A 12075-nucleotide genomic window follows, 5' to 3' on the forward strand; every position below is an offset into this window, starting at 1 on the left:
CGCATTGGATGGCACAGAGTAGGCACTTAAAATACATTTTTCCTTCCTTCTCAGTCAATAAACATTTACTAAGTATCTACTATGTGCCAGGCACTGCGCTAAGGTATGAGGATTAAAAGAAAGACAAAAGACAATCTTTGTCCCCAAGGAGCTCACAATCAAATGAGGGAAAGACAGTACACAAAAAGAAGCTGAAAAGCAGGGAGTGTGTTTGGGGGTGGGGCTGGGGGCAGGGTTGGGCATGATGAAGCCCAGAGGAGTTCAGCTGGCTGCGAAATGGTAAAGGTAGCTGCCCTGTGCATTCCTCTTAAGTGGAGGATCTACGAGGAGCTCTCCACTGTCTACACTATACCCTTTCCAACCAGAGGGAAGGAGACCTCCAAAGGGCAGGGGGAACTGAGGTGGTGTGAGTTTAAGGATTGATGTGATCTTGCAGGATATTGACATTTCTGAGAGCATGAGACCCAAAAAAGTGCAACTAGGTAAGAAATTAAGAAGACTATCCTGGGAAAACTCCTTAAATAGTTGCTTAAGTATTAAAAAACCTTAACAACTAAGCTGTGGTCATTTTATTATTAAAATTACATATTTTTTTTTCAAGCAGCAAAAATCTACCTTATCTCTCTCACACCAAAACCCTCATTACAAACTTTTATAATTAAAACAAATTTTCACACTGGTCATGTCCAAAATAAGTGTATTTTATTCTGTACTCTGAATCCTTTACCCTCTCTCGGGAGGTGGGTAGTTAATCATTACTCCTGTGGAATCATGGTTGGTTATCATACTGTTCAGAGTTCTTAATTCTTTCAAGGTTGTTTGTCTTTACTATATTTTTGTCAATTTATAAATTGTTCTTCTGATTCTGTTCATTTCATTCTGCATCAGTTCATACTTTCTAGGTTTCTCTGAAACCAACCCTTTCATCATTTCTTTCCTCTTTTCCTCCCTCCCTCCTTTCCTTCTTTTTTTCCTTCCTCTTCTACTTCTTCTTCTGTTTCTTTGTTCATGCCTCTATGTCTCTCTGTCTGTCTCTCCAGTTTATTCCTATAGTATTTATTTAGCTTTCCCTAGGGCTGCCAGAGGACATAGAAAGAGAGGTACTCACAGTGCAGATGAGACAAAGAAGGCCCAGGAGAAGAACGAACATTGGAGAGTAGAAACAGCTCCTTCACATGGTGAAGAGGAAGGGAAAGCCCACTATCAGGAAGAAAAGCCCCAAGGCTTTTGACAAAGGGCAAAAGCCAGGCATAGCATAGAAGAGCTGCTGCTTCAGAGAGGGGTTCATGGCATAATCAATAATGAGAATTACAAATACAGTCCTGAATTCAGCTTCAGAGCCAGCCACATCAACAGTGGCTGCCCCAAATCCAATGAACTTGGCTGTTATGTCAGTGTCCCTTGAATGGCACTAGCCACATCCAGGAACAAGTGAGGTTAGGGGACCTAAAGCTGCCAGGATGTTCATCTGTTTGAACCTCTGCTCATTTTTTTTAAGCACCACTGCAGACAAAGGTTGTCTCAGTAGCTGAAGGCTGCTCTTCACAAGGGCAGGGGTAGAAACAAACCTAGTACAGATGTACATTCTCAGGGAGCAAAGGGCAAAGCAAAAAAGATGCCTACAGAACAAAGAAGATAGCCCTTTAATCATTTCTTTCAGTAAGCATAAGTATTTCATTGCATCTAAATACCACAAATTGTTCAACCATTCCCCATATTATGGGCACCCTTCAGATTCCTATTTTTTGCCACCTCAAAAAAGAGCTATAGCTATTTTTGGATATACTTAAGAGTTTCTTTTGGTGAGGGCTAATTCTTCCTTTGGGGCAGCTAGGTGGTACAGTGGATACAGCACTAAACCTGGAGTCATGAAGATCTGAATTCAAATCTGTTCTCAGACACTTACTAGCCACATGAACCTGGGCAGTCACTTAACCCTGTTTGCCTCAATTTCCTTACCCGTGAAATGATCTGGAGAAGGAAAATGGCAAACCCGCTCTAGGATCTTTACCAAGAAAACCTCAAATGGGGTCACAAAGAGTAGTACATTACTGAAATAACTATACAACAATCCCTCCTTTAATCTACCCATTCTCTAATTTCCCCCTTTTGCCCTTACCCAACCCTATTTCCCTGTTTAATAAAATGTAGTTCTGTGCCCAATTTTCAGCGTCTGTGGGTGTTCTTCGTTCCTTTGACCAGTTCACATGAGAGTGAGGTCCATACCCTGGAAAAACATTTTGGCAGGCTGTGGGTAATTGAGGAGCCTCAATCCCATCAGTGAGTTAGGGAAGTGCCCACCCCAAGCATGTAAAGATTTTCCCAAGCAGAATGGTAGGTGAGAACAAAATGTTCCAAATGCCATGAAGGCAACTGAAGTAGGCACTGTGGAGTGTTTAAAAGTTGGTTAGACATCAAAGACACCAAGGTCATCCACTACAGCCCAAGCCACTGCCAGTGTTTTTGACTTTTGTCTTGTCACTGGAATCCAATGACAATCTCACTCAATTCTGCCTCATTTAAATCCAATTTATACATGAGTCAAAATACATCACCCCTACCATTTTACCATTTTTACATACCTCAAAGTCCTCTGGTGACAGGTGAGTGACAAAGAGGCAGTTATGGATACACTGGGAGCTAAAGTCACACACAGAGCCCAGGCTATATGGTCATCTTCTCACTGGACTGAAGCAACAGTAGGATTTGGCAGCCCTCTGAGCGACTTAGCAGCCTTTTTTAAGGATCACTCTGCTTACCTACTGGCCCAAGGAAAGGGCTAAAAAAAGGCGCCCTAAAAATTGTCTCCTTCACCAAACTCTGGTCTACTTACTGCCATAGGTGGGGATCCCACCTTGCAGTCAAAACACAAAAAAAATATGTACAAAAACTTTTGCAAAGAAGATTCCATTCACAATTGGTACATGAAATGTGCACACACTTATCAACAACTACAGAAGAAATCCAGTAGACTTGAAAGATGAATAGCTCTTGTGAGAGAACTCAGCCAGTATTGCATCCAAATAGCCCTAAGGAAAACAAGGCTGGCAAATGAAGGCCAGCTTACCAAAGTCAGAGCTGGATACATGTTTTTCTGGAGAGGTCACAGCGATGGGGACCACCATGAAGCTGGCTTAGGTTTCAAAATCAAAACTAATTTAGTCAACAAGCTTGTATGCCTCCCAAAAAGAGTGAATGACAGGCTCATTACAATGTGATTGCTACTTGCAGGAAAGTACCACGCCACCATCATCAGTGTGTATACTCCTACCATGACAAACTCTGATGAGGTCAAAGTAAATAATTTTGAAGACCTGGAAATCCTTATCATCAATGTGCTGAAAGAGGACAAGCTTATAATTCTGGGTGACTTTAATGCTAGAGTAAGCACAGATTATCAGACAAGGAAGGTAGTCCTTGGGAGGAATGGAGTAGGAAACAGCAACAGCAATGGTCCATTTACTACTAAAGACCTGCATCTCATTACCTTCTCATCACCAACACTGTCTTTTATTTACCTAAATGTAAGAAAATTTTGTGGTTGCACAAAGCAAACACTGGCATTTAATAGACTATGTCATTGTAAAGAGAAGAGAAAGACAGGATGTGAGAGTGACAAAGGCAAGGTGTGGCGTGGAATGTTGGACTGTTCATAGATATCCTCACCAAGTTAAACACTGGCATTCAACAAAAGTGGCGACCCCAAGGCAAGATGACCACCAGAAGACTTAATATCAACAGATCAGAGTGCTTTTCTGAGTGTGAACAATTTGTTGCTAACCTGGGGGAAAAGCTGAGCCAACACACAGTTGGAAACAGTGAAGCAGAAAAGGAGTGGGTAGCTTTCAGAGATTTGGTATACTGCATCCCATTTACTCCTCTGGTCCAGAACACTTGCAGACATTAATATTGGTTTGATGAAAATCTGCTAAACAAAAAAAAGAGAACTCCACAGGTTTTCCCAGTAGGATAGTTTGTCTGTCTCTAAAAAGGCAGTGTTTAACTCCTCCAGAGTAAAGTGCAAGTGAAGCTTACAGAGATGTAGGATTCTTGGCTCAGTAAGAAGGAAGATGAATTCAGTTTTATGGAGATAATAACTATCCAAAGTGCTACTATGAGCCCTGAAGGCTATTTATGGACTAAAGACCTATTGTTCATCTCAACTACTCAGTGCTCACCAAGCCACATTGACGAATGATAAGTACATAATCCTGAAGAGATGGGCTGAATACCTCCATAGCATTCTCAACCAGACTGCCATCAACCAAAGCTGAAGTCAATCCCTCTCTAGCTGAACTTCCAAATGAAGAAACCATTTTGAATGCCATTAGGCTCCTTTTGTGTGACAAAGCACTGGGTGCTGATTCTATTCTAGCTGAAATTTAGAAGACATCAATTGGGGAATGGTTAAACAAACTATGGTATATGATTGTGATGGAATACTGCTGTGCTGTAAGAAATGATGAGCAGGCTGATTTTAGAAAAACATGGAAAGACTTGTATGAAAAAGCGAAGAGTGAAATGAGTAGAACCAAAAGAACACTGTATAGATGAGGGCTTCTTAAACTTTTTCTACTCATGACCGCTCTTTGAGTTTCGGAGGCCATGCACATTGCAAAGTATGCATGCTTTGTGTTTAGAACCAAGGCTGCAGTGAGGCTGTGTGATGCAACATGGGCAAGTGCTGCCAGAACCACCTTGTATCCATTACATGTTTGATTTGAATTAATTTTTGGTCATGCATTCAGCAACCTTTCACTGTTGCCAAATTTTTTGCATTCTGGATGTTTGAAGGATATAAGTATAAACAAAAACTGATTATGATGATGATGATGAGGATGATGAGGAGGAGTAACTGTCTCAATTCTGTTTTTTCTTTAGGATATTCAAGGACCCAAAAGTTTTTCATAACAATCTCCACATAAAAGAATTTCTTAAAAAAAAAAACAAAAGAATATTTTAATTCTAGTTTAACTAAACTTAACATTTTAAATCTTTACATCAGGGCATTAGCCTAAGCTGTTACTATACTGGAAATGCCAATTTCCATATTTCTTAATTCACTGTAAAGACCTCTTATCTTGGGGATAACAAGGGCCTTGTCTATGAGTACACCTGTTGGGAACTCAATCCTGAAAAATAGCTGTGGTGATAATAGCTATTATAAGATTGATTTAAATGCCTTCAGGAAAAGATTCAGGATTGCCAAGTGGTATATTTTCTAATAACAAAATAATACAGTATTTTTATCCTGAACAACTTAAACAAATCTATAATTATAATTCGTTCAAAGAGATCACTTGAACTGGCAGAACTTTAAAGGGAATAAGATCTGTACTACAGACCATTCCTTCGGTTTTTCTAAGATTTCCCATAATATTAGGATATAGTTTTTAATTATTATATCAAGTGATTTTCTTCCAAATTCAAACACCCATTATAAGCAATTATCCTATCTGTTTATAATTTCATTTTAGTGTAGTTTTGAAAGTGATAAAATAATAACCTCTGAAAGCAAAGGGTATCCCCTTAAGCAACCAGGATGTGCCTATAAGCAAAATTTTAAGATGTAGAAGATAAAAACATACTGGGAAGAAGTTTGGTTTCACTGAGATATTTACTCTTCAACTGCTTTTTTGGAAAGTCTATAATTTTGTTTTTGCCATCATAGCTAATAAAAATGGAATGCTTGGTCTTTCAGAGCAGAAGGGTCAAACATGTAGCCTACATGCAGCCTGCATGTAGCCTATAAAACTTCCAAGTGTGGCCCAAACCAGATTAAAATGTAATTGGGAGAGGCAATTAGGTGGCACAGTGAACAGAGCACTGGCCCTGGAGTCAGAAGGACCTGAGTTCAAATCCGGCCTTAGATACTTGACACTTACTAGTATGTGACCGTGGGCAGGTCACTTAACCCTGGTGGCCTTGCAAAAAAAATGTAATTGGGAAATATTTAACAAAAAAAAACCACAATAAACATAGATAACATTACATTTTAAAACTGTGTAGCCTGTAGGGATCTTTATGTATGCTTTAGTGGCATTTTCTCAAATTTCTATTTGAGTTTGACAACATTGCTTTAGAGAATAAAATTTCACTGTTGGAAGAGAGTTTAAGAATTATGAAAGACCATAGGATTATAAGCTAAGAGTTGGAAGAACCCCTAAAAATCCATTTAGTCCAATTCTCACTTTACAGACAAGGGACACATATCACACTGCTTATAGCTGCAGTTTTCCACAGAATATAAGTCTTCTGATTCTCTTTCTATTACACCTATAATACTTTTACAGTAATACAAATGAGTGTCTTCCCTCAAGCTAAAGTAGTCAGAAAATGGACAAATAAAATTTTGATAGAGCCTACAATGTTAATATTTTCATTCTGATTAGCTACTATCACTGCTATCAGAGGTGATACTGTTATTGAATGGATCAGATAACTTCAGAAGCCCATCAATAAGAATGAATAATGCCATGAAGAGGTGATTAGTGAAGAATCAATAATAACGAATTTTTGTTCAGAGACATAAAACTGATAAATGAAGAAAGGATTGTTGAAACTATGATAATGCCAAAGTGAGGAAAGAGGGAAAAACAATCAGGGATCATAAGGGGTTTTTTGTTTGTTTTTCTGTAAAGGGAGGACAGATAAATTATGCTACTTGTTGTAATCCATCCATTTTATGTGACTCTAATGGAAATGGTTGATATTTATGTTTTAAATCTGCTTAATAACTTAAAAACAGTAACTTTATAAATATCAAGCAATGATCAGTTACTTAGCAACTCAGTATAGCACCAAAACGTAAAGTTCTGACATCTTTATCAACAACCTGGCTTGCTTTATTCTTAATCAAAATCAAAACAAAAAATAAGTGTAAAATGTTCCAAAGCAACTAAAATAAAGGAAAAATCACTTTCTTTCAAGAAAACAAAGTAGAAATTACTATTGTCAACATAGAAAACTAACGAAATGCTAAAACTATTAAGGACTAGAACTGTTTTATAGTACTTTTTCTAGGAGTTGAAATAAATATTTCTCCTACCTTCAACTCCAGAGTAATCATATATTAATCATGGACTCATAAATGCAGTAACTATTCCTTGCTGTTATTATGGACTTTTGTTGAGTCTCTGAATCACTTTTATACAACATTTTCAGTTCATCAGATGAAAGAAAAGAGGCTCTGGGATTAAAAATTATTTTGATATTCAAGGCCTCCACAATCTGACTTCAATCTGCCCTTTCAGCATTATCTTAAACTACTCCCCTCCATACAATCTATATTTACAGCTTGGTGGATAGAGCCCTAGACTTGAAGTCAGAAAGACCTGACTTCAAATTCTATCTCAAACACTAGGTATGTGATCCTGGGCAAGTTATTTTATCTTTCTCAGATTCAATGGGTATAATAACACTTGACTCAGGCTCAAATGAGATAACATATAAAGTATTTTGCAAATCTTAAAGCACTATATAAATGTTAGCTAATGTTATTTTGGGGGCAGCTAGGTGAATAGAGTGCTGGGCCAGGAGTGAGAAAGACTCATTTTCCTGAATTCAAATCTGGCCTCAGACACTTACTAGCTGTGAGACTCTGGGCAAATCATTTAACCTTGTTTCTTAACTACTAAGAACTTAGGATTGCTAAGTTTTAAGAAGGACATAGGATACCCAACATTTAGAGAATCACGAAGAATAGAAGTCAAGATCTGCTTTCTTTGGAGACTGTCACGGGCTCAATGAAGTTTAGGGGTCTAGTGACTTTTTTCAGAAGGTTGAAAAAGGATAATCAAACAGACAGGAAAATAAACATGACCTAGGAGGCTTAGAGATTTCAGATGGATAGGAGAAAAAAAAAAGGCATGGAGTTGGAGGTAGCATTGAGCAACATAGCTTAGTGGATGAGCTCAGGTAATCTTGAGGTTTGATGTACACATGTCTCTTTTGGTAGAGGAAAGGGAAGGGGAGTAAGAAGTGTGAAAGGCATGGGGAAAAACATATCCTCTGTCCTATACATACTTAACTGATTTCTAGGTTGGCAGGGTCTAGAAGGAAGTATTCAATCAACAAGCATTTTTTTAAGTGGGCACTACGTTAGGCACTGTGGGCAAAAATGCATAAGAGAAACCATTTAAAAACAGAAAATAATTAGAGAATCCCTAATGGAATTCAGGGCCAGAGAAATCATCTTATAGTAACCATGTCATTTTATAGATGAGAAAAGTGAGACTTAAAGAGTTAAGTTACTTATCTAATGTCACATAGGTGGATTTAGCATAGTTGGCATTTAAACAGCTACTCTGAATCCAAATTCATACCCTTTTCACAACTCGATGATGCTTCCTGTCTCAAAGACCCTTATCTATGTATCCAGTAGTCACCTGAAAAATGGGGGATTCTCACAGAAAACACCTATGAACTCAGGTTATTATGGCATGACTGACAAAGAGAAGGGGGCTCTAATAAATAAATGAAAAGTATAATTGTATTAAAACATGAGAAAATCAAAAGGACAAAATAACATAGAGAGAATAGTTTTCTCTATTATTCAAAGACTTGACGACTGTAACATTTCCCTTTAAACTTTTTTTTGTCTAACACCAAGCCTCATTTTTATTTAAGAAACAGAAAAAATACATACCAAAGGTGCCACCCTGGTCAAACTAATTTATTTTTATACTGCTGTGTGACTTCCTGCTCTTTATGAACAGAAAATAAACTCTGGTTAGGGTTTTGAATTTGTGAGTAGCTGCCAATTTACTCACGAAGTAGAAACACAAATTATTCCCTCTGTTGAAAACAATACACTGAATATTAGAAGCACAAACTGCTGTAAGCACATGAAAATTACCAACATCATTCATGAAAACAACAATTGAGGCTAAAACTGAATTGTTTAAAAGACACCATAATTTTAACTTTTCAACATGCATAACTGAACCACATGTAAACCACAGGATTGGGAAGCACTGCTGGAGTTCTCCTTTCCAAGTAACTTCCAGAGAATTCAGCAGAAACCCTGAAATATAAATATGCCTAGTATTGTTTCTCTTGGAGGATGACTTTTAATCCTGGCCAAGAAGCATATTTTAAGAATCCCCCCACACTGCTTGTTGATAAAAAGTGTTGACATGCTGACCCAAGGATGATGGTTGTGTTGATGAGCTCCTAGGCCTATCACTGGGGAATACACTGAAGGAACTGGAAAACATTCATTCTTGAGAAAAGATTCAGGGACAACAAGAGACCCATCTTCAAAGATCTGAAGGAGTGTCATTTGGAAGAAGGACTATATTTGTTGCATTTGGTACCACAGGAAAGAACTACAAGCAACTGATGGAGGTTATAAAAAGGCAAGCTTAGGCTTGATGTCAAACTTCCTAATAATTAGAGTTGATCCAAAGTAGAACAGACTGCCTGCCTCAATAGGTAATGCATTCCTCTTCACTGGGGATATGCAAACAAAGACCGAGTGACACTTGTTGGGTATATTATAACGTGGTTTTCTTTTGGATATGAGATGGATGAGATAGCTACTAAGGTCCTTTACCACACTTAAATTCTATGATTTGTTAATCCTTACTATAAAATTATATTGGTATGTCAGACTTCAATATTATCTGAATGAAAACAGTAGAAAATGCTACCTTGGAGTTTGTATGCTAATTTATTTATTAGATTCAAAATAGTTGATTCTTGAAGATCCACATAGGCTTCTATCATGGCCTTTCTCCATGCTGAGTTGACAACTTGTGTCATTCACACAAAAGGAAAGGATAGGGAGTGGATCTGTGATTTCATTGGTGTAGGGAATTCCTTGATGAGGAACTTACCTCTACTAATGAAGGATTACACCTTCTACGTGATGTATAGTCTTAGAAAGTTGCCTAGAACACTAAGAGATTAAGTGACTTATCTTATGTCACATAGCTACTATGTGTCACAGGTAAGAATTGAATCCAAGTCTTCTTGGGTTCTCTATCAATTACTATACCACATACACTGCCTCTACTAAAGATAGGAAACATAAAAATTCCTCCTAGTAACTGAAGTAGGCAGAAGATGGGAAGATGGTCCAGTACATGTATCTAGACCCTTTTTCCTTCTTTTGTCCTATCATATTCTCTTCCCTAGGAACTACTGAACCTGTTCCTAAAACAATAGTAGAGATCTAAGTTATGGTATGAAGTTTGTATTATGAGACTAGGATGGACTGTTCCACAAGTCTATCACCTTTGACTATTGTCCCTCATTCTGAAAGGTCCCACGCTCCTATGGCACAAGTGGTGAGAGGGAGCTAATTAGTAAGATCATGGCTACTTTGGTGAGTTGGGAGGGGTAGTTCAATGTGAAACTGTGGTACTCTAAGGCCTTGGTGTTAGGGTTTGAAAAGGAAAAGAGGAAGGTCCAATTAATAATTTTCCAGAGGGATGCTGGAGTAGAAATGTATGGTGGAACGTGGGCCAAAAAGAACAGAAGGGAATCTGAGTATTACATATGAGTGGCTGCACTTATTGCTTATGGTTATTTGACAAAAGTGACAGTAGCATATCATTTTACACCTACCACACTGGCTAAAATAATTAAAGGGGAAAGTGACAAATGTCAGAGGGAATATGGAAAAATTGGGACACTATTTCATTGTTGGTGGAATTCTGAACTGATCCAACCATTTTGGAGAGCAATCTGGAATTATGTCCAAAGAGTTATTAAACTGCCTATACCTTTTGACCCAGCAATACCACTATGAGGTCTATTTACAAATATGATTAAGGAAGAATGAAAAGAACTTATATGTTTTGAAATGTTTATAGCAGTTCTCTTTGTGGTGGCAAAGAACTGGAAATTACAGGGATGCCCATCAATTGGGAATGGTTGAACAAGTTGTGGTATATGATTGTGATAGAATATTACTGGGCTATAAGAAATGATGAGCTCAATGATCTTAGAAAAACATGGAAATCCTTGTACAAAAAAATGAATAGTGAAATAAGCAGAACCAAGAGAACATTATATAGAGTAACAGTAATATTGTTTTAAAAATGACTTTGGGTGAATAAGTCATTTTGACTATTATAAATACCCAAATTAATAATAAAGGATATATGGGAAAAATACTATTTGCATCCAGAGAAAGAACTGATAAATAGGAGTATGTATGAAATAATTTTACATATATATACCTCTTTGTGTCTAATGGTAGCCATCTCTAGGGGGGAAGGAGAAGGGAAGAAAAAAAAAAGAAAAAAAGAAATTTACATGATAAGGAATAGTAAGTTGTACATAATAGATTTGCAGTTTCATATGCAATCATCTTTTTTATTATGTTATGGAAATGCTTGTTTTATTACATAAACTGAAACAAATAAATAAAATAACAGGTGCATGAATCTGTCTTTAAAAGGCCTACTTACCTCAAGGTAGCTCTCCAGAGAGAGTCACAATCTCTACTATACTGCTATAATTTTGGAAGTGGGAGATTGGGACAAGGGAGTATCTTGTCTCAAGAATACAAGGGCAGAACTAACAAATAAAGTGCTACTAAACATTTAGTAAGACAGTAAAGTATCATAATACACACATACATAATACATGCAATCTCCAGCATATTTGAAATCTACAAATCAGTCAACAAGCATTTGTTAAACATTTACTATGTCCCAGGCATTATTCTAAGCACTGGATATGCAAAGAAAAGAGAAAATAGTCCCTGCCCTCAAACAGTTAACATTCGAATGGGGAAGGCAACATGTAAAAAAAAAAAAAGGTACATAAAATATGCATATAAAATAGATAAAAAAATAATCTCAGAGGGTAAAGCATTAGCAGCCAATGGGATCAGGAAAGATTTCCTGCAGAAAGTGAGATTTGAAATAAGCCTTCAAGGAAGCCAGGGAAACTAACCAATCAATCAACATTAATTTATTAAGCACCCATTATGTTCTAGGCATTGTCCTAGGTGCTGGAGAGAAAAAATATAATAAATGAAATAATTCCTACTCACAAGGAGCTCATATTATAAGGAAATAAACAAAAAAGACACACATGTATATGTAAATATACTTATAT

The 12075-nt window shown here is 37.3% G+C and overlaps 2 protein-coding genes and 1 pseudogene across 6 annotated transcripts in view; 1 reads left to right on the top strand and 2 right to left on the bottom strand.

The window, feature by feature from the left end:
- The window catches only part of MCPH1 (microcephalin 1), a 330808-nt gene that overhangs the window by 188308 nt on the left and 130425 nt on the right, over positions 1-12075 (bottom strand). The window lies entirely within an intron of this gene.
- The window catches only part of ANGPT2 (angiopoietin 2), a 149970-nt gene that overhangs the window by 84547 nt on the left and 53348 nt on the right, over positions 1-12075 (top strand). The gene's annotated exons all lie outside the window — the stretch shown is intronic.
- LOC114026617 lies at positions 1042-1821 on the bottom strand (annotated as a pseudogene).

This window comes from Vombatus ursinus, unplaced genomic scaffold (assembly GCF_900497805.2).
Source record: "Vombatus ursinus unplaced genomic scaffold, bare-nosed wombat genome assembly UNPS02014841.1, whole genome shotgun sequence".
NCBI lineage: Eukaryota > Metazoa > Chordata > Mammalia > Diprotodontia > Vombatidae > Vombatus > Vombatus ursinus.